The sequence below is a fragment of the Mus musculus genome, chromosome 2 (genome assembly GCF_000001635.26).
Source record: "Mus musculus strain C57BL/6J chromosome 2, GRCm38.p6 C57BL/6J".
In the NCBI taxonomy this organism is placed as follows: domain Eukaryota; kingdom Metazoa; phylum Chordata; class Mammalia; order Rodentia; family Muridae; genus Mus; species Mus musculus.
This window is the reverse complement of record NC_000068.7, coordinates 108,441,197-108,463,504: the sequence shown is the minus strand read 5'-3', so window position 1 is coordinate 108,463,504 and position 22,308 is coordinate 108,441,197. Positions and strand designations below refer to the sequence as shown.

Below are 22,308 nucleotides of genomic sequence, written 5' to 3'. Positions count from 1 at the left end.
AGATTCCAAAACCATCCCTGGATTGTGATTTCCTTTCAAAGAATGATATGATAGCATTTTGTTTATAATTACATCTAAGTACCTAAATCTATACCTGAGACTCAAACCTTTTTAATAAAATTATTTATCAAATGAATTAGAATGAGAATAAACTTAGGATACTAATGTGTTCTCTGGACAATACCTATTACCCCAGAATTTTTCTTAAACAGTAAAAAATACATTTTATAAATGAGAATACCACTATTTCTAAAAATTGCACATTTGTCTATACAAATATAATTTTTTTAAAAAGTAGATTGTGACATTTCTTATGCTTCCCAAATCGTAATGGCTTTTATTCAGAATATAATTTTCAGCTTTCTTTCGTTTCAATAGATAATAAAGCTTTTTATTCATTTCAACAAATCAAAACCCACTCCATTAGACATTAAGTATCATCTTTCTATGTAGACACACAGTATTCAGGAGAAATAGAAACGAATCCTAGGATAAAATAAAATGATTGCATCCCTGAGAAGAATGAATTCCTGAAGTGCATGTTAGAAACTGCAGCAAAAATTTTATTCCCAGAAGGGAACATAGCACCAAGACAGTTGTCTCTAACACTAAATTACAAACTGTACTAGTAATCTCTCCTCCCTCCCCCTCCCCCTCCTCCTCCCGCTCCCACTCCCTCTCCCTCCCTGTCCCCCTCCCGCTCCCTCTCCCTCTCTTTCTTCCTCTCCTTCTCTTTCTTCCTCTCCTCTCCCCTCTCCTCCCCCTCCTTCTCTCCTCCTTTCTTTCTCAAAAGGCCTGCCTGTTTTCAGATTTATTTATTTCATTTTATTTTATGTGCATGGCAGTTTTGCCTCTCTCTCTCTCTCTCTCTCTCTCTCTCTCTCTCTCTCTCTCTGTGTGTGTGTGTGTGTGTGTGTGTGTGTGTGTGTGTGTGCGTTTATACACACATCTATGCTTGGTGCCTGTTCATTTTAGCAAAAAAGTGTTGGTTTCTCTGGAACTGAGTGATATATGGTTGCAAACCACTATGTGATTGCTGGAATCTGAACCCTGGTTTTCTGCAAGAGCAACAAGTGTCCTTAACCACTGATCATCTTTTTAGTCCCTTTCAATCTGTTTTTATATGTAAATTTTTCTTGAGTACAGATATGTCCATTTTTGACATGTGTTATAACAGAAAAATTAAGTTGCAACAGAGACCAGTTTGCTTGCACTAAGTAGTTTGCTGGCAGTAGTAGTAGTAGTAGTTTGACATTAGTAGTAGTTTGCTGGCAGTAGTAGTAGTAGTAGTTTGACATTATAAAGAAAATTCCTCCTCAAAAAGAAAGAGGTATTCTTGATATATAAGAAGCCATTCTTGTCCATATGTGCTGTGTGTGTATTTGTGTGTGTGTGTGTGTGTGTGTGTGTGTGTGAGAGAGAGAGAGAGAGAGAGAGAGAGAAAGAGAGAGAGAGATATTTCAGCAGAGTAGTAAATCTTCATTTAAATATTTATTACTCAATCTCCCATTGCTATATTTAAACCCATAACACTGTATAGCTTATAAATTGGTAGTTGTTTTCCAGTTTTCATACAGACCTTTTCCCCAGCCATGGCCTAATATAATAAAGTCTGAAGTTATTCTCTAAGTCTGTGCCCCCAGAGTCTTGTCTTGTGTTTCTGCTTCATCTCCTTTATTCAATATGTCTCTAATTACTCTTCAAACACCAAATATCAGCCCCTCACCCTCAGTGCATATGTCCTTCCTTCCCATGCATGCATGCATACACACATGAATATCAGTAGGAAACTTAAATTCTTCTCTGTGGTTGCATTCCCTTACACAAATAATAAGTTGTTATCTCATTCTTTTATTTTAAGTGCTTAATCTATTATTTCATATTCCTTTAATTCAACATATATTGTATATAACCAATGACTGCTTTTGCCGTATAGGTGAATTTATTAGTGAGAAGCAGAGATTAGAAATAGAATGATAAACACTTAGACGAGTTCTGTTTCACAACTTTAGGCCTGCTATAATTATTACTCTTTTCACTAACATTTCCCAGTGGAAACATGTAATCATTTAACCACCTGTACTGGCTGCATTGTAACAGATCATATAAAGAATCTTTGAAATTACATATGACACTAGAGGAATCAGAAGACATTTCTTGTCTAATTTTGGTTATAATACTAAGTGAATATGACTAGAAAGGCTTGAGATGTATAGAGACAATTAAGGACTTGTATGCAAAGGTCATGTAAACTTTATGACCAGCAGGTCTGATTTAGAGGCTCAGACATTGAGATTACCAATACCATGCCCTCTGTTCCTCTTAATGTAGATTGAAATATAGTGCTGTCTTTATTTCAGTGAAGGGTCAGTTTTCCTCCGGTCTTGATAAATGTTGAGTCAAATCGTAATACTGAACAGGACTTTTTGTCCCTTGGCTTATGTTGAAAGGAGGGAAGTTAAACAAAATTCATCAGATTAAAAAAAAATTCATCAGATTTTTAGAGGACACATTTAGAGTTAAATAGGCCAAAGAATGTAGTCAAGTGAACAGGTTACATCCAATGGCAGGGCACCATACCATAGCTCTTTTGAAAGAGAGGTGACAGACATATCCACATATTTCCATAACTGTCTGAGACAAACTTTGCAGTGGATGATAGAGTATGTGTGAAATCAAAGCAGTGGAGAATCTGATATAATCAGATTGTAATCAGTTCATCTGTACATATGGGTCTTAATACTAACATAATTAGGTTTGCACAGGAAGGTTCCTTTGAGCTTTGAAATCCTGTAAATAAACACAGAGGAAAATCAACCTCACAACAGAGTCAGCCTGCTATGTTCTTTGAAAGAACTTCACATGCTTTTTAATTATTACCATAAATAATGATTCAAGCTCTTCACGTATATTTTATCAAATATTAATAAATGTGTTCAGAGAAAGTGACTGTCTATAAGCCAAAAAGAAGAAAACTGTCAACTAGAGGTGGCTGAGAAACTTAGCAGAAAGCAATCAGTAGAGAATGCTCCAGAGCACAGATGAAGGGAATTATTTTTCACCATTGTGGCTGAGTAAAATGAAAATGTGTATCTCTGCTTCCCTATGGCAAAGGAGAGCGGCCATCTATCTTGTCAGCACCTGATACTATTTGGCTGGCGGACTTTAATTAGATAGACTAGACAGCTTGCAAGAGAAAAAAAAAGTCAAGAATCTCTATTCTGGTATAAAATTTCTAAGCAGTGTGTGAGAGGTGTACGCAGAAATCATGTTGGCAAAATATTTTGTGTAAGTGCCTCCCACACACAGCTTTAAAATGTTACCCCTATGTGTTTTCCATTCCTGCTGCTATTCAAATAACAAGTGTCTGCACTGTCTTAATCTGCTTCTTTTTCTCCCTTGCCCCATGACTCCTCAAAGAAACATTAGCAACTATTGGCATTTGTTTCCGTATGCTATTTCATGTAATTTTGAAATGATTTTAAATTAAGTGCACCTCTTTTCCTAAGACATGATCTAGAGGGTAAGTAATGTGAAGTGGACCATAGATACTCCCTAGTAACATAGAAGGGTTGAATTCATTGAAAAGTTATAAAGTTTGTTTTATCATATTTTGTGTTTGTTAAATGTTATCACGGAGCACTTATGAATCACAGAACTAAATTTACAATGACTGAAGTTTTTATCTTGTAAAGATCTAAACACTTTAATGATGTCTTTATTCTTCAGTGATTCAAGTATTTTCCCCCATATGCCCCCACTGTTATGTGGACCATCATATAAAGTTGAGTATCATCCAGAACCGGGACGCATTCTACAAATGTGGGTGCAAAGCATGTCTGTTATAATATCAGCTACCAAAAACACAAGAAGGAAATTGTACCCTGTTTTTGATCTCCATATGCTCCACAAACTTTTAGTGAGTATGTGTAGTGTACACATTAACAGAGATCTGATTATATCTGGCCAATGAAGGCATGATGGATACAGCAATACACATAGATGACTCGATTCTCTACTGTGTGGCTTTGAATATCATATTTAAGATTGCTGAATGCAGCCTCCACTATATGGTTTTGAAGATCAAGAGATATTATTATATACAGAGACTAACACAAGGTACAAGCTCAGTTTAGAAAATTTCATTCGTCTCTCTTTTTCACTGTAGAAAGAGATCTAACAAATTATAAGAGGGGAAAATGACATGTTTGGGTGTGACTCTAAATTCTAGCTATCTGTGAATCTAGTACATTCATAAAATGATTAGTTTTAATAGTAATACAGAGAAAAGGTAGAGTTATATTATCTAAACTAGTTAAATTGTAGACAGGAGGTCCAGTATCAAATGACTAATTTCATTTAATGCTATAGTTGAGCAAGGCAGTGCAATTAAAATATTTTCATTAGTTCACAAATTATATGCACATAGAAACCATCAAGAGATTTTAAAAATGCATATTTTAAAAATATTGGTTAAAATTGCCTCTAAAATTTCTGCTTCAGTAGATCTGGAGAAGGCCAGAAAACCTTTTTTAAACAAGTTCCTACATGATTCTTAATGCTCCCCTTCAGAGGGCTCATTTGTAAGTTCTTGCCTTAGTTAATGCCTAGTCTTCAAGGAATAATTCTCTTTGTTTCTCACTTTTTTCTTTCTTTTGTGAATCTCTGGATAACCAATTATTTCAATAAAACTTAACTGACAGAAAACAGAAATATTTTAAAAATCTGAATATGCTAATACAATACTGTTCTCTGTATAATAAAGATGTTTATGTGTAACACAGATATTAAAATTTCTGAAAGTTGACCTAAGCAGTCACAGAAACTGCAAATGATTCTACAATAATTTGGGATAATCAGTAAAGAAAATTAAGTACATTTGCAACTTATTTAAAAATAATTTTATTTGCCCTATACATCAGTTGAGTGACATAGAATGTTGGAGTTTAACCTTCTTGCAGAGAAGTCTAATTACTGTTTTGTTTTCACTGTTTGCTAAGCATGCTTGTCAGTGTTAGCACATGCTATATCCCTTTGTTTGTTTATAAACTATTTTTGTTTTTTGAAACTATAATATAGCTGTATTATTTTTCTCTCTCATACCTCCATTCAAAATTCCCCATGTATTTTCCCCTTTTTGTCTTTTAAATTCATATTTTTCATTGTTGTTTTTGTGTGTGTATATGTGTGTGTGTGTTTGTGTGTATGTGTGTGTGTGTGTGTGTGTGTGTGTGTGTGTATGTGTGTGTGTGTGTACTAAACCTATATAAACTTAGAGCATTCAGAGTTAATGTCATAGTGAATAAAATATAGATATATGCTGCCGTGCAAAGAGCTACCTTGTAGCCAATAGGATAAATTAAGAGTAAAAGGCGTCAGATTTTGATAACGTTATTGAACTATACATGTTCCTATGCTATTTGAAGTTTTTCTTACAATAAGTATAAACCTTTAAAGAAAAAGATTTCTCTATTTGCATTGGAAGGCATTGTGTGCGTGTGCATGTGCGTGTGCGTGCGTGCGTGTGTGCGTGCGTGCGTGTGTGTGTGTGTGTGTGTGTGTGTGCATGTGTGTGTGTGTGTGTGTGTGTGTGTGGTGTATCTTAAAGTTACACCACCAAGGGTGATTATGCTGCCCTGATGAACCCCAGAAGAACAAAAATCCCAAACACAAGGCATAGAAAATCTGTTTGATTTGTTGGCCAGGGAGTCCAAGTGAACCCCCAACTTAATATAAGCTACTTTTATTTTCCTTTGTTAATGTGTAATAGGTATACTGACAATATTAAATACTACAATGAATCTCAAAGACTAGTGAATGCAAAGAAATTTATTGTATAGATAATCAGGAAGTACCTGGGCTTTTTTGGCAACAATATGGTCCCTTTGTTATAACATTATGGAAAACACCTTAATATTAAGTATATTAAGTATAAATTTTCTGATGTCTGGTAAATAGGCATTCACATGTAAATTTTCTTTAACAAAGCAATTAAAAAGAAAATACTGTTGATTAGAAAGAATAAAACAATATCTTGATTAGTTAGCTCTCAATAGACTGAAGTGAAGCTTTCTGTCCAGTTTTGAACTTTTAGAAAATGGTTCCGAAGAAGCTGTAGGGGTTTGCAGACCCATAGGAGGAACAACAATATGAACCTACCTGTACCCCCAGAGCTTCCCGGAACTAAACCACCAACCAAAGAGTACACATGGAGGGAACCATGGCTCCAGCTGCATGTGTAGCAGAGGATGGCCTTGTTGGACATCAATTGGAAGAGAGGCCCTTGGTCCTGTGAAGGCCCTGTGCCCCAGTGTAGGGGAATGCCAGGATAGGGAAGCAGGAGTGGGTGGGTTGGTGACCAGAGGGAGCGGGGGGTGGGGGTGGGTGGGATTGGGGTTTCCTACAAATTCTACCTCCCCGGAGCTGAATGTAAAGACAAAGCTGATTTTTTTTTTTTTTTTTTAATATCAGTGATGGAGACTGAATTCAGGTCCTCATACTTGTGGGTCAAACACTGTCTATAAAGAAACCATCTCCCAAGTGCAGCACTGGATAGCTGTATCCATTCCCTAAGTGCTGAAATTACAGGGTTATGCCACCGTACCTGGCTGTGAAAATCCTTTTAAGCACAGCAATATAACGACCCATACAACATGCTTATGGGCTTGCTCACTTAAAGCACCCAAATTCAAGAAAAGAAAGTCAAATAAATTCTGAGAAGTTATGCCTCAAAATGCAGCAGAGGGGAAATATGTTAGTACTTGGAAGATTACAGAGGATGGAAAGTAAGAAACACGCGCGCGCGCACACACACACTCACACACACACACACAGACAGACACACACACACACAAAACAGAAAGAAGGAACTTACTATTAGCTACATATTCTTTCCACAGTTTTCTGAGTTTACTTAATTCTGATTGTAATTCGTAGTTCAGCCTGAGCAACATTTATGTTCAGTGCTGTAAGTGGAGGTTGAATTTGCATTTAGCTTTATACATTGAATCCTCCTTTTGTCATTATTTTACTTTTGAAGATTTTAGATTTTCTTAAATTAACAATTGATGCAAAAGTGCTCCAACTGCAACAAAAATAGAAACTTAGGAAAAATAAAGTACTCTTGAGAACATTTAAAAATAGAATAATTTTATTCTAACAAGCTGATGATCTCATGTCAGTGACTCAAAGGGAAATCAGACAATGTACTTCAGTGCCTTTCCTGATTTGAGGAAACTGAGGCAGCATTTTCATCAGCTCTGAACACAGGCCACACTGGGATTTAATTAATTGGACCTTAGGCTCTATACAGAGTATTTCATTTTCATTGCTCTTATTTAAAAGCCATGTATAAAAGTATTTGTATGCTACGGGAAATAACTGATAAATAATTAATATTCTATGGGCTTGGCTAGTCTGCTCTTCTTTAAATCTTGAGGCTATATGCATGGCTTGCCTTTCAGTACCAAGATGTAATCCACCCTGAAAAGAACAACAAAGATAATTTTAATTTTACTTTCGCAACTGTAAACTAGCATAAAAGAAGTATAACTAGAATAGGCATAACCCTGTATGTGGGAAATATATATATATATATATATCCCACATGATGGAAAATCCCTGTTAATTGCTCATAGAATTTGTCACAGGTAGGTGGCATTTGGTGACTCACAAGAAGGGAACTGAACTGCAAATTAATTATTTTTTGGCTATAAAATGATGCTGGTTTGTTTTGTGCTAATCATGGCATAGTTAATAAATGTCATTCAAGTCATTAAAACTGAAGCTTCTGATGCTGTTGAAAACTAATCATAGAATGATGATTTTAGAGAGCAAACACTTCTGGTAATCTACTTTAACTAATATAATCTAGCATTAGTAATATTCTTCAGTAAATATATTTTTTACTCAGTAGTAGATAACTTCACTCATGACTTCATTTAAACAAAGAATGATACCAACATTAACAAAATATCAGAGTCTCCTTCCTACACATGGGTATAACACCATAAAATAGTTTTAAATATGCCATTAACTTGGCCCAGTGTGGGCGAGGGTGTTGGAAAATGGACATCTTCTTATATTGCTTGTGGGAGTAAACTAGTTCAATATTTCCAGAGAACAACATATATCAAAGCAGTACACACTCTTTGAACTAGGACCTATTCTATGTCTCTACTCTAAAGACTCAGTCATGTATATTGGAAAGATTTCACCACAGTATTCTTACCTGAAAATAAATAAGATACGATGATTATATAAACTAATATTTTACTGAGGGGATTGTAAATATTTTGTTGTAAAGAAGGAAAATGCAGTCAATAGAAGAATCTATTTGCTCTTCATGTCTACATTTATAAACTATGTGTATGTATTTGTTCTTAAGGATCTATGTTTCATGTGCCTAGACTCATAGAGAGAGCACAGTTATTATTAGCTTTCATATTTTACAAACAAATAAGTAAAGTGAGAAAAATAAAATATCAAGATATTTATCCAAGTTTTTTAAAGGTTATTTAAGACAAATTTCTACATTTCTTTCTATACTTTTCTTTAGATATATAACTGTGAACAGTTGAATCAACTGTGTATAATGGTGATAATTAAATTTATCAAAATATATGATATTCAATAATCTCTCCTTTGCCTTCTCTCTGGAATGTTGCATGCTCTGGCATAGATTGGGCATAGGGCAGGAAAAATAATCTATGCCCTGAGCTGTCTAGAATACATATGCTATTTTCTGTCTCAAATAAGGAAGCAGCCATGATATGGGGATTTCCAGGTCTCCCTATAACTGTATGCATGCACTCTATAGAAGTGTGTACTACACTGGACCTCTTATCACTGAATTCTAATTCCATTGTTATTTTCTTGATTCTATCCACTGGAGAGTCCCTTAGATTTGAGTGTGAAAGCTGATCTTTTTTCTATTATTCATTTTAACCCATTTAGAGTTTGAACCCTGGTTATCATCAAGTCACATCCTCCAATGCAACTCCAACACTTAATGAAAGTTTTCTGATAATTTCTTCTCCCTTGCCTGTTTCACAGTATTAGAAAGGATTACATGATCCAACATTCCCAAGTATGAAAGGTCCCTAGGGGAAGCTAAGCTTCAGAAGTAGTATTCTCTTCATATAAGAGATGGTTATAGTTTGTCTGTGGAATACTGCCTAGGTCAGCAGGGAAAATAATTCTAGAACAAGGAAACAGTGAGACCATGCAATTGAGTGGTCAACAGCACAAGTTACTGTGTTACCCATAACTTCACTGCTTTTATAATTCTTGTGCTGTTGACTAGACCTTAGAGTGATTCATTTAAACTCCCCCAAGACTCATTTTCTGTATATACACAGCTGGCACACTAATATACTTTCTATTATTATGAAAAAAATAGATTAATATTTGGTTTTAGAAAAATCTGTCCAGTTTGAAACAATGATAATGTTTCTCATGTTCTGACTTTTTCTCAACTTCATCATTATCAGTGGAGTTTACCCCAGTAAACAGCAGACAGCGTTCTTGCTTAAAAATTGCAACAGCTATGTTGTATCTTGCGCGCGCGCGCGCGCGTGTGTGTGTGTGTGTGTGTGTGTGTGTGTGTGTGTGCTTGTATATGTGCATGCATATGTGTATGTGTGTGTGCACACATTAGGGTGAAATAGTAATAATGGATTGCTTCATCTTTCCATTTGCACAGTCAGCTGTTCTCTAGAGCTCAAAACTATGGTTAAAACATATGTAAGTGCACTGCTAAGTTCAAAAGTGAAAATAGTATAAAAAGACTGTGGGCAGAGCACCCTGCTGGCCTATGCCAAGTTTGGCTCCTTGCTCCAATCCTGAACTTCTAGCTCTGAATTCATTGTTTCCTTCCCAGCATTTTCAAAAATGTATCTCTGAATGAGCTTCCTGTCTCCATTTATCTATTTCATCTTTAAATGAGAGTTTCATAGTTTCATAATTTCAAGATCTCAGAGGTAGTATTTACTTAAGGAATCCCAGCTGGACAAATTGGCTCCCTCAGGAGGCTGAGATACAGACCTTGTCCTAAGTTCATGGCCATCTTAAAGTATATAGTGAGTCTGAGGACATCCTCAACTACAATGTGAGAATGTCTCTTATTGAGAAAAACAACATAAATAACAATAACTGCAAGAACAAATCAAATAAACAAAATAGAAGCCCTTCTTTTCTTTTCATCCTTTGCAAACATCAAACATCATCTTCCTACCTTTGTTCAGTAGTTGCTTAAATTTGGGCTCATATTTTTGTCAACATGACTGCTTGATTTTCTATTAGTAATTGTCACTGTTGCTTCACATTTTTCTTGTTTGTTTGTTCTTGTGTTTGTACTTGTATGATTCTAGTTAGGATGAGTCATAGAACCTAATCTCCTACACTTATTCATTATTACTAATGGGAGATTTGTCTCCCAAAATTCCCAAAGGCAGTGTATGTAAGGGACATGAAGATTTTCATATTGTGTATAGTATTTCATATCAATAAAATGTACATTATTTGGGTTGTTTTCTATTAAAAATCTCCTTTGTTAGTATATTGTATGTTTTCATTAAATTATAAAGTATTTTTTTACAAAGATTTCTCTTCATTTTTAAATTCAAAAATAGGAGAGATAAGCACAAATTTAATGTTTTTGTTTTCCAATTCATTCAATTAGACCAATCAAAACTTGTAAGTAGCTCAGTATATTCAGTATTTATAAATTTCACTGACAATTCTGATATATTTTCTCCCATGCAAAATGAAATGATTTGAGAACGATACTCACCAATTTTCCTGATTAAGCAAGTTTTTACAATTGATGCAGATGGGTAACGTGAGCAGAACCTTGCTTTCCCTCATGCTGAGGACAAGAAACTTGACTTTAAGATGTCTCCTTCATATCCAGACTATAGAAAAGAATTCTTCCTTGGTTCAGCTTTTAATGGTGTTCATCAATCACTAAGTCTCTGCTGCCTTCTTATGACTTTCTTCACATTGTCATTGTTCATATTTTTGTCGTCCTCTCTTGTTATATGTCCAAAAGTAGGTAGATTTAGGGTCATCTAGTATGATCTACGTTTTCCTTTATTATACATCTAAACACTCATTCTCAAAACAAAGTTACATTTATAGATACTGGAGTTGAGAAATTAATATATCTTTGTGGGAGACAAATAACATGTAACAACCACCCAAAGCCTGCATTAACAATGTGAAATTTACTTTCTCTCTTCTTTTCTTTTCTTTTCTTCTCTTCTCTTCTCTTCTCTTCTCTTCTCTTCTCTTCTCTTCTCTTCTCTTCTCTTCTCTTCTCTTCTCTTCTCTCCTCTCCTCTCCTCTCCTCTCCTCTCCTCTCCTCTCCTCTCCTCTCCTCTCCTCTCCTCTCTTCTTTTCTTCTCTGTTTTCCTTTCTTTTCTTTTTTCTTTTTTTATTGTTTTATTATTATTATTATTATTATTATTATTATTATTATTATTATTATTATTATTTTGTTTTGTTTTTTGAGACAGGGTTTCTCTGTATAGCCCCGGCTGGCCTTGATCTCAGAAATCTGCCTGCCTCTGCCTCCTATATGCTGGGATTAAAGGCGTATGCCACCACTGCCCAGTGGAATTTACTTTCTAAATGCTAGTTGAGATCATGTCTTCCACAGTCCTATCTTTCAGTCAAGCTTTATTTCATAATTTGTTTTCTCTATTTGTTGGTACACGGCACTTTCCCTGAACATAGTACTTTAATGAATATAAAAGAAACAGAAGACGGTAGGAAGGTATAGAACCTCTTAAAATTATGAGAAGAGGAAGAGTTACTCTACACGATGGTTTGTGAAACTTAGCAGTTAACAGTGCTTTATAATACTGAAGGGCAAATGTGTTTCTCCACACAAATTCTAACTCACTGATACATGGAGCTATCTGAGAATACCCTGAGATCTATATCAAGACAATTTATTCAGAGGATTCTTTTATTTAGGGCAGAATAATTATGACATAAAATCAAGGGTTTGCCATGATATCACTAACAGTATGAACTTAGATAAGTAACGAAGAATTTTCCTTCATTTAAAAAATGATAATCTGTTCTTGGATTCAATTTGCAAGAATTTTATTGAGTATTTTAGCATTAGTATTCATAAGTGAGATCAGTCTGAAGTTCTCTTTTTTGGTTGTGTTATCAGAGTAATTGTAGCTTCATAGAACAAGTTAGATAGTGTTCCTTCTGTTTCTATTTTGTGGAATAGTTTGAGGAAAATTGGTATCAGGTCTTCTTTCAAGGTCTGGTAGAATTCTGCACTAAATCCATTTGGCTCTGGGCTTTTTTTTGGTTGGGAGGTTTTTAATGACTTCTTCTATTTCCTTGTGTGATATGGGCCTGTTTAGATTGTTTACCTGCTCTTGATTTAATTTTAGTGTGTGGCATCTGTCTAGAAATCCATCCTTTTCATCTAGATTTTTCAGTTTTGTTGAGTATAGACTTTTATGGTAGGATCTGATGATTTTTTTTCGAATTTTCTCCATTTCTGTTGTTAAATTTCCCTTTTCATTCTTGATTTTGTTAATTTGGATACTGCCTCTTGGCCCTTTAGTTAGTTTGGATAGGCATTTATCTATCTTTTTGATTCTCTCAAAGACGGTTAAGGTTTCTAAATTTGTAAATATAATTGAGTTTTTCTTCAGTCTTAGGAGCAGAATTAGAAATTCAAAGCCATTCTTAGCAAGATCATTGTGACACTGTAGGAAAGGGGTCAGTTGTAATAATGTTTGATTATCAGGATGACATATAATTTATTTTCTCTATTACATTGGTATGATGAGCTGATGTTTGTTATGGAAAGATATAGTACATATTGCTTTATGATGGAGATCTATTAACGTCTATTCTATTTTAATGAACAGAGATTAAATACCAATAATAGAATATAATGACTAAATACTGCTAAAAATAAAATTAAAGGAAAAAGGGCAAATACAAACAGATGTAAGTGTGTATACAATTCAAAATACAGTATATTAACCTAAAAATGTTGCACATATGTGAGGATTTCAACCTCAATATTTCTGGTATGTTTTGTTTTAATATATTTCCTGAGACCTTTTATTTGAATTGTCTTACTATAAATGATATTTCTCTAAAGATTTCTAAGCTGAAGTTTGTTTGAACATAGAGTATGTTGAATTCAACCACTCTACTGACTATGGATAAAATAATGAAACTCTCATATTTGCAATGATATTGTCAATATTACTGTCAGGAAATAAAAAAAATGTTTCTTTTTTGAAGATAACAAATAAAAGAAAACTGTGATAAATGGAAATGCCAATACCTTATTCTTTTCAAAGAATCATCATGCAAAGAGGCTATATCTCAAGTACACACTTAGATATACATTCAGATATCTGGTATCTACTGGGGGCTGAAGACCCAGGAATAATAATTCAGAACTGTTCTTTTTCATTCAAATCTCACTATTTTCTTTGAAGAAATCATAACACAGGAAGTAGGACACTGGAGACTGGGTTGAGGGAAAAGCCAATTTGGCATTTGACAGTTTTATTATTGCCTTTGATTTCAGAGGATGAATTGATGCTAGGTGAAGAGATAAGCTGAGCAATATCAAAATGAATGGGATAATTCATCTTTGTGGATCCATGGACATATTTTAGTACTCAGAATGTACCAAAAAATTTTGGGAACTTCATTTCAACTTCTAAGAAAAATAGATTATTTGAGTGATTGGATAATTAATATAATGCTTTAGAAGAGCTAGACAATAATTCTACTAATAAGAGAAGATAATCTTAATTGTAAAATTGCAAGCTTAAGTAGATTAAGATGCTCAGAAAATCAGTTAACTCATTTTATGTCATATGAAAATATTAATTGTGGACCAAGAAAAGTGAGGAATAGTCAGTTTCCTTGAAGAAATTGCATTAAAGTCTCAAGTTGTATGTGGATGTGTGCCCATTTAAAGAGGTTGGTGCATATGATAAATTCTTTGAAAAGAATTTTTTCACTACTTTCCTTGCGTTGCATAGCAACCTGAAATCCTCAGAATTCAAGGATAGTAGTGCCCTAGTGAAATGTCGGTTTCTTTATGAATGTTAAGCTCTAAGCTATACTCTTTGAATTAGGATATATTTTTACCCAGGATGTGAAATAACTTTTGCAGAACTAGATTTTACTCATGAAAATTCACAGACAAAAACTGCAGGCAAATACTGCAGACCAGGATCAGAGTTTAGAAGACCAATGAAGAATCAAAATATCTGACCAAGGGATAAAAAAGTTTATTTGGAATTTATCCATAGAGGTTTGGAAATATAAAGGACTGAAGAACTTTTAATGTCCATTTCAGACTCTTCATCTCATTGGCACAAAATTTAGAAAAAGCTGACATGGTAGTGTATGACCTTAACTCCAACACTCAGAGGCGACATGATTAAGGTCAGTCCCAGCTCTGTCAGCTACATAACAAGTTTGGGCTAGACAAGGCTAAAGAAAATATAAGATAAGCGTAAAAGGACAGCTACAGAGGTTTTTTATCTTAGTTTTGTTTGTTATTGTTGTTGATAAACACGTTGACCAAAACCAACTTGGGAAAAAGAGGTTTATTTTATCTTATAGGTTATTCTCCATCACCTAGGGAAGACAAGTTTGGTGGTTTATTGATAGTAGCCTCCATAGGCTACTGTGTATTTGAATATTTCATATTCTATCTCTATTTGTTAGAAGTCTTTGGAAAAGATTAGGAAGCATGATTTTCTTGGAGGAGCTGTTTCATTGGGGGGGGGGCACTAGGGCATGGGCTTTGAGGATTCAAAGCTCAAACCAGTAACTTTGATTAGTTTCTCTCTCTCTCTCTCTCTCTCTCTCTCTCTCTCTCTCTCTCTCTCTCTCTCTCTCTCTCTCTCTCTCTCTCTCTTTTGGGCTTATGCTTGTGGATCAAAATATAAGCTCTCAGCTATTGGTCCAGTGCTATGCATTCCTGCCTGCTGCCATGCTTTGTGCAATAATGGCCGTGACTTCTAACTCTCCAAAACTATAAGCCTCAAATTAAATGCTATATTTTACTGTATTTTCTAAATTGCTTTCTCGTGGAGTTTTATCACAGCAGTAGAAAAATAGCTAAGACTACAAGACAAAATATGAGGCAGAAAACACAGAGGAATGTTGCTTACTGTTATGCTACTATTGGTTTGCTAAGCTAGCTTTCTTATACAACCTGGGTCCAACTGTCTATGGATGATAGTGGCCATAGTGGGCTGAATCCTCCTACTTGAATTAATAATTAAGAAAATGCTTCATAGCATTGGCACTGGTCAATAACAAGAAAGAAATTCTCAGTTACAGTTTTCTCTTTCCAGAAGTGTAAAGTTGATAAGCCTGATAATAAACCATCATATTTTCACATCACACCCTGACTGGCTTATAAAAATTCATCTGATTTAGCATTGGCATAATAATTTCATAGAGAGGTATAATGTACTTTTTTGGGTTTCACACACTTAGTGCACTATCAAATACTGATGAGTTTTCTCTCTACTTCTCCCCACCTTCTTTGTTAATATCCTGGTCTATGTAACCACATCTTTCTTCAGACTCCCTGAATATACACCTATTCAGCACCCAAATTCTCTTCCTCTAATTTATTATTTAGACGGGAGATGTTTGGATGATTCTTTTTTGAGATTGTTTTTTACTATGTAGCTCAAGCCCTTTGCTAACCTTGAACTTGTCAACTTCCTTGCCTTAGGCTTGCCCTGTTGGCATTACAGATGGATACCACTTCAACAGGCTGGAATACAAATGTGCTCCGTCCTCCATTTCTAGTTCTTTAAAAATACATTCAAGGATTTCTTCTTCTTCTTTTTTTTTTTTTTTTTGCATTACATTTAGGATAAACTGCTGAACTTCTTCTTTCTCAAGCAACTCTTGCTTCTCCATCTCTAAGCAGGTTCTTCCTCCAGACCTTAGCACTTCCTGGATATTCTGATGCTTTTATCTGCTTATCTAAGAGAACTTCTATAGAAACACATTTTCTTTTGCCCAAAGCATCCACTATATCTATAACTTTACATTGGTGCATTTGATTGCTTTACTAGCCTCTTTCTCCCAGCTATGTAACCACAGAAACCAAATGTGCTGTTAATTATTATTGACTTCTCAACTCTAAGCCAGAGAGAAAACACCAATATCTTAACACTTGGTCGTTCCCCATAATTGTTTTATTGAATGTAGAAAAGGAGGAATATAACATATTCTTTGTCTGTCTTTTGAAGAGCAATGAATCATAAACACTATAACTTCACATACTGTTATCATACATTTCCATAATTATTTTCAACACTTCAAACCCAATACATTCCTTTTTATTAATAAGAATTAAGCCTTTCGGCTCCACCATTCCTCTGTACAGCCCAGCTGCAATGGCATAATCCTGAAACCCCACTTCCATAGGGATTGGCAGCTGCGAGTGGACACTTGGTTCAAGCAGCCAGCATCCAAAGTCTGCAGACACAAGGCCCCCACAGGTGAAAGCGCACCGCACTGGCCCTTGTCCTGCATCTGGGCCCACCAGGCCCATCATGAGGTGCTCTACAGTTAGATACCACACCTAGGTCCAGGCTGGCAGGGGGTTCAACCCAGAGAAACTCAGGGTGGCTGGGATCCACATGAAAAATGACTCGTACCATTGGCATCTCTGTGAATCCATGGAGGCAAAACAAATCCACTGAATCACTACATGCCAGTGTACAGCTCCTGAAGGAGTACCACTCCAAGCTCTTACTTTTCCCCAGGAAGCCTTCTGCTCCAATGACGGGAGACAGTTCTGCTGAAGAATTTAAATTGGCCACCTAGCTAACAGGACCTGTGATGCCCATCCAGAATGTGTACAAAAAGGAAAAGGCCAGAGTCATCACTGAAGAAGAGAAGCACATTAAAGCTTTTGCCAGTCTTCACATGGCCCATGCCAATGCTCGTTCTTTGTCATCTGAGCAAATATGGCAAAGGAAGCTGCAAAGCAGGATATTGAAAAGAAAAAATAATACCCAGGTTGGAGTGTTACAATAAATTTTCCATAAAGCAAGTGAAAAAATTAAAAATAAATTAGAGATTCTGTGGCTATAGTTCAGTAGTAGACAATGTATTTTGCATGAAAAGGAAGCAGTCTTAAGTCATCTCCACAGTATTAAATAATAGACATAGATTATAAATAAATAAGTAAATAAATAGATAAACAAATAAATATAATTTGCCTAACATTCTTCTAGCTCAGAGAAGTAACAAACACATATATTTCTATAAAATCACAACTGACACATTTTTCCATATTTTCTTATTTCCTATTGCTTACATACTGCTATAAGCCTCCTGCATGCCACCAGTAAAACACTATGTTGTATTGAGAAAAACAAAACAAAACCTTCACTTCAAAGATGCTATATACCTAAGCTACTTCTATAACTTGTTCTCATTTTAAAACCTGTTGAGAATAGACTTGATCTGTGTTTCAAATATTAAATATATAGCAGGTATTAAGTGATCACTGTAGCTCATCCAATTGTTAGTGAAGATTTTTGAGAATCAATGATCCAAAACCAAACTTAATCAGTGGTGTGGGAGGGATTACTAATTAAATTTCTAAAATTGCCTTCTCTATTTATATTTTGAAATTCTCTTCTGAATTTAGTTAGGTGGCATTACGTAAAAGGATGAAACTGAAGTGCTAAACCAAATACCCACATTAGCAGCAGGCTTAACTGGGATTTAAACTTGTAAATTAAAAAAAAAATCACAAACATAAATTGTATCTTTGTAGCGTAGAAATTAGTAATGTAATGGTGACTTCATCCTCATGCTTAATCATTCTATAATAAAATCAATTTATGATTAATTTTGCTATCTTAAGTTAAGAGCTATTGAGTTTTCTCATAAATCAAAATTACTTCCACAAAGTGTCAGATGAAGATGTAATTATCTTTGCAGCTAGGTCTTAACATTCTGCAGTTAGAAAAAAAGAGTATAGTAACTTTCCATGAAATAGACCAGTGTATCTACAATCTTTAAAAGCTACCACAGTATTTATAAGTTTATAATTTTGTTTATGATGAAAGATTTTGTTTTGGGGTCTAGACCATTTAGAATGTGTGATTTTTGGAGCAACTGAATTTGGGTGGTGCAGTGGCTATTTCAGGTTGCCATAGGGAAATTCCATAGACTGGATGTCTAAGTGCTTTTTATGAAGTCTTCTCACAAATCTGGAGCTGTAGATCTGAAATCAGGATGCCAACATGGTTAGGCCCTGGCAGGCAGGGGCTCTTGTTCTGACATGCTGGAAGCCTTTGTAAGTTTACCTTAGAGTGAATACATGGAACGAATTTTCTCTTTCCTCTCTTATAAAGCCGTTGATCCTTGGGTCAGGGCCCCACTGCCCCTTTTGATCTCATCAAACCGTACTTTCTCCTAAAAGTTGTATCTCAAATCTAGTCCCATTGAAAGGTATGACTTCAGTATATCAATTTGGAGGATACAATACAGTTATAGCATAGGGTTATAAACTTATTAAAAATTCAGCCACATTTCAAATGTTCATTTTTAAAAAAATATTTCTTTCCACAACTGAGGGGCTCCTTGCTTGAAGCAATATTCAACACAAAGCAAAGACATTTAAAGGTAAAATGAATTTCTCTGAAGTCAGTTATGAAAGGGATTTGACCTGATGTTTCTGTAGGATGCACTCAATCATTTTTCGCCATATTTACAGGTTAACACAGTTGCTGAAGATATGATTCACAGAGAACAAGTTTCCTGTCTTGCTGTGTTCCTATAAAGATCTGACTCAAGTGTGAGGATCCAATTTAAAACAACCTTCTTGCTTGGATCAGAGTTGAGAAAGAGGGGGAGGTTAGTAGCAATTTATTTTTCTTAAGTAAAAATGAGTTTTATGGAACTAGTCATATCTTTTTGAACAGGACTGATAAATCTGATTTTGATAGAAACTTAGAAATAGGACACACATTGTCCCTTTGTTAGATACTAAATCCCTGGTGCAGGGAGAGTCTTGAGTGCTGGAGTGTGCTGCTTGGTTTTGTGACTTTCTTCTGTAAAGGAGTAACTAATACTTTATGTTAGTTACTTCACTTAGCATTACCTAAAAGCTGGAAGGACAATTTCAGTTTCCCAATATTGGGCAAAAATGGTTAACTAGAGAATATACATATAAAACTACAATACTCCAAAATACATTGGGGACTCTCTCAAAAAAAGGGAATCCATTAAGTTTGTACATTTAAGGATTCTTAACTAGTTATTCTACCCTAGAACTAATGGTAATTGTTGTGAAAAAAGTTGAGTTGATACTTTAGCATGTATTTATTGAAGGGTGGTTTTGCTGAGCAACACAAATGAAACACCATGGGCCACCAGCCAACCAACCAACCAACCAACCAACCAAACAAACAAAAGCAAACAAACAAACAAACAAACAAACTCAAGAGAGTAGAAAAGGGACTGGGGCCTGGTTTGGAAAAGCATGAGGATCAGCTGGTCAGGTTGTCAGCGAGAGCAGGACATGGACAAGCGTGTAATGTGGAGTGAATACCATCAGAATACATTATAGACATGCATTAAAAATCAGTATAAAACCAACTATTATGCATAATAAATGCATGCTATTAATAATTAAAAACTTAAAGAAAACCTTTTGCTGAAAACACTCAATTTGGGCACTGACTTCATGCCACTTTCTTTGTGAAGTTCTCTTTCTTTTCTCTTGGTTTGTTATGATGTACCCTTGTAGCTAAGGCTGGCTGTGGACACATTATGTCACCTATGCTGGCCTTGGTTGAGTTGATGGTTATCTATCTGACTTAGATTTTCCAAGTGCTGGTATGTGCATGTACCCTGAAGTCTGGTTTCTTTGTGTAATGCTTTGTTATAAGAAACACTGAATGTTTTCCTAACACAAACTCTTCTTGAAGAAGTTTGCCTCTATCTCCCTGGAGAAAAAACCACCCAAATTCTAAGCTATGAAGGATTTGGATAGAGATAAATTAAATTAGCTAACAAGTTGGTTCTCTGCTTATAGAAAACAAGATTTCTCAAGACAGCCATTGAGCTTTGAAGGAGACAAACAGCAAAAAATAAAATAGAAGACTATTTTGAAAAAGGAAAACAAATGTATTTTTGCTGTTGGATTTCCAGGTTCTTGGCCCAGTTTATGCTATCTAGCTTCTTTACTTTCTTAATCATGAATTAACATGAGTGACTATTATATAGCTAGAAAACATATTTTTCACTAGAACTTATTTTGTGTTTGTTTATTTTTGTAATCCAACACGTCTATGAAAGCTGTATCATTTGCTTTCCTTTTAGAGTTCATTTCTTTCTCCCACAGAGTACAGTTTGTAGTTTGGAACTAAAGTGAATGGAAAAGATTATACATGTCTTCTGTCATTTAGTGTTGTATCTCTGTTCATAGGAGGGCTTTTTCTACTCTTGATCTTGGCATTAAGGATCCTGGTTAGGGGACCTGGAGAAGCCAAAGTAAAGCAGCAAGGCCCACTTCAGAATTTTAGCATTGGTGGTCAACCAATTTTGATCCCGGGAGTTGTTTTCTAAAGTTTAAGGAGCACTAAAACAAGAAGAAGCAGAACTTCTTAAGTAAATTTGAAGCTGTTTCACTTCTGGAATTCTCTATTAACAGATGTGATTCATGCCAGAAGTATACTATTGAGAACGTTATCATAATTATAATCATAATATATATTAAGAATATATGATATATATGCATATATATATATATGTTCATTAATAGAAGTTTTTAATATGGGTTTAAACATGGACATCAAGAGAGAGAAAAGGAAAGAAACAGAAGACAGAGAAACAAACTTATGGAAGAGACAGTACACCTCCAAGATATATATATATATATATATATATATATATATATATATATATATATATATATATATATATACATATATATATCACAATAGAAGGATATACTTACTGATTTATTAACAATAGCCATGGTTATAGTTACTATCTGTGATATATATTGGTATTAGGAGACAACATGACCAAGGCAATTCTTATAAAATAAAGCATTTAATTGGGGGTTTTGCTTACAGTTTCAGTGGTTAGTTCATTATCATTATGTCAGGAAGGGTGGTGGCAAGCAAGCAGACATGATGCTGCATAAATAACTGAGAACTTACATCTGATCTACAAATAGCAAGCAGAAAGAGACACAGGCCCTGTCATGAGGTTTTGAAACCCTAAGTCCTACTCTTAATACACAAAGCCTCTATGAAGACTCCATCCTCATCCTTCATAAACTGTTTATCCACTGAGAAATAAGCATTCACATATATCTGACTACGGGGCCATTTTCATTCAAACCACCCCAAATTTGCATATACAAATTTGGTCAATTTAAATTATTTCTGAGAAATGGACATTTCTTTGTTGTTTGCTTGCTTTGACTATAAACACAACAATATTCTTTAAAGATTTTTCAATGGCAAAGCACAGGTTTGTCAGCAGTGGAGGCACAGGTCAAACTCAGATATCATGCAACAAAGATAAAAGGGATCTCTGTGTGTATGTGTGTGTATGTGTGTGTGTGTGTGTGTGTGTGTGTTTAGGTATGTATGAATTTTGAAAACCATGCTCCTACTTATCACAAAAGTATTTAAAGCAGACTATGACACAGATTTAATTTGGGTTTGCAGATTTCGAGAATGGAGGACGAATCATCCCAGTTATCATGTATAACACAGCACTCTAATAATGGCACTGGTTCTCCTTTGTGTTCCTGTCATTATCTCAGGACCATTCAGTTTTCTAAAATGGCTGTCTTCATTATTTTAACATTTAAGTTTAGAAATGAGACAGTGAAAAAAGACACATACTAATGGTTATATCCTGAGAATATGGCAAAGCATTGAAAGAATAATTCCAAGAAATTATCCATTGGTGGAGCAGATTAAATGGAAATAGTGTGCTATTGTCTTCATTGAATATATGTGATTATACTAACAGAATCAAAAAGAAAAAAGAAAAAAAGATGCCATTTAAAAGCACCATATACAGATACAATTTATGATAGACTCACAAATGGGACTTATCTTTGTACATAAACCAATGTCTTTTCTATTGTTTGAAGAGACTTTTTGAAATCTTTTTAACAGTTTACAGGTATAAACAGGCTTAACCTTTGGATATTCTTGAGGCAGTAGGTGTTAGCGATAAGGCATCTTCACAGCCTGCCTCAGAGACCCAGGCAAGGCAAGATAC

General features: G+C 35.0%; 1 pseudogene; it reads left to right on the top strand.

Annotated features, from left to right (window-relative positions):
• The window catches only part of Gm13916, a 96,119-nt pseudogene extending 79,065 nt beyond the window's left edge, over positions 1-17,054 (top strand).
• Positions 17,055-22,308: the final 5,254 nt, after the last annotated feature.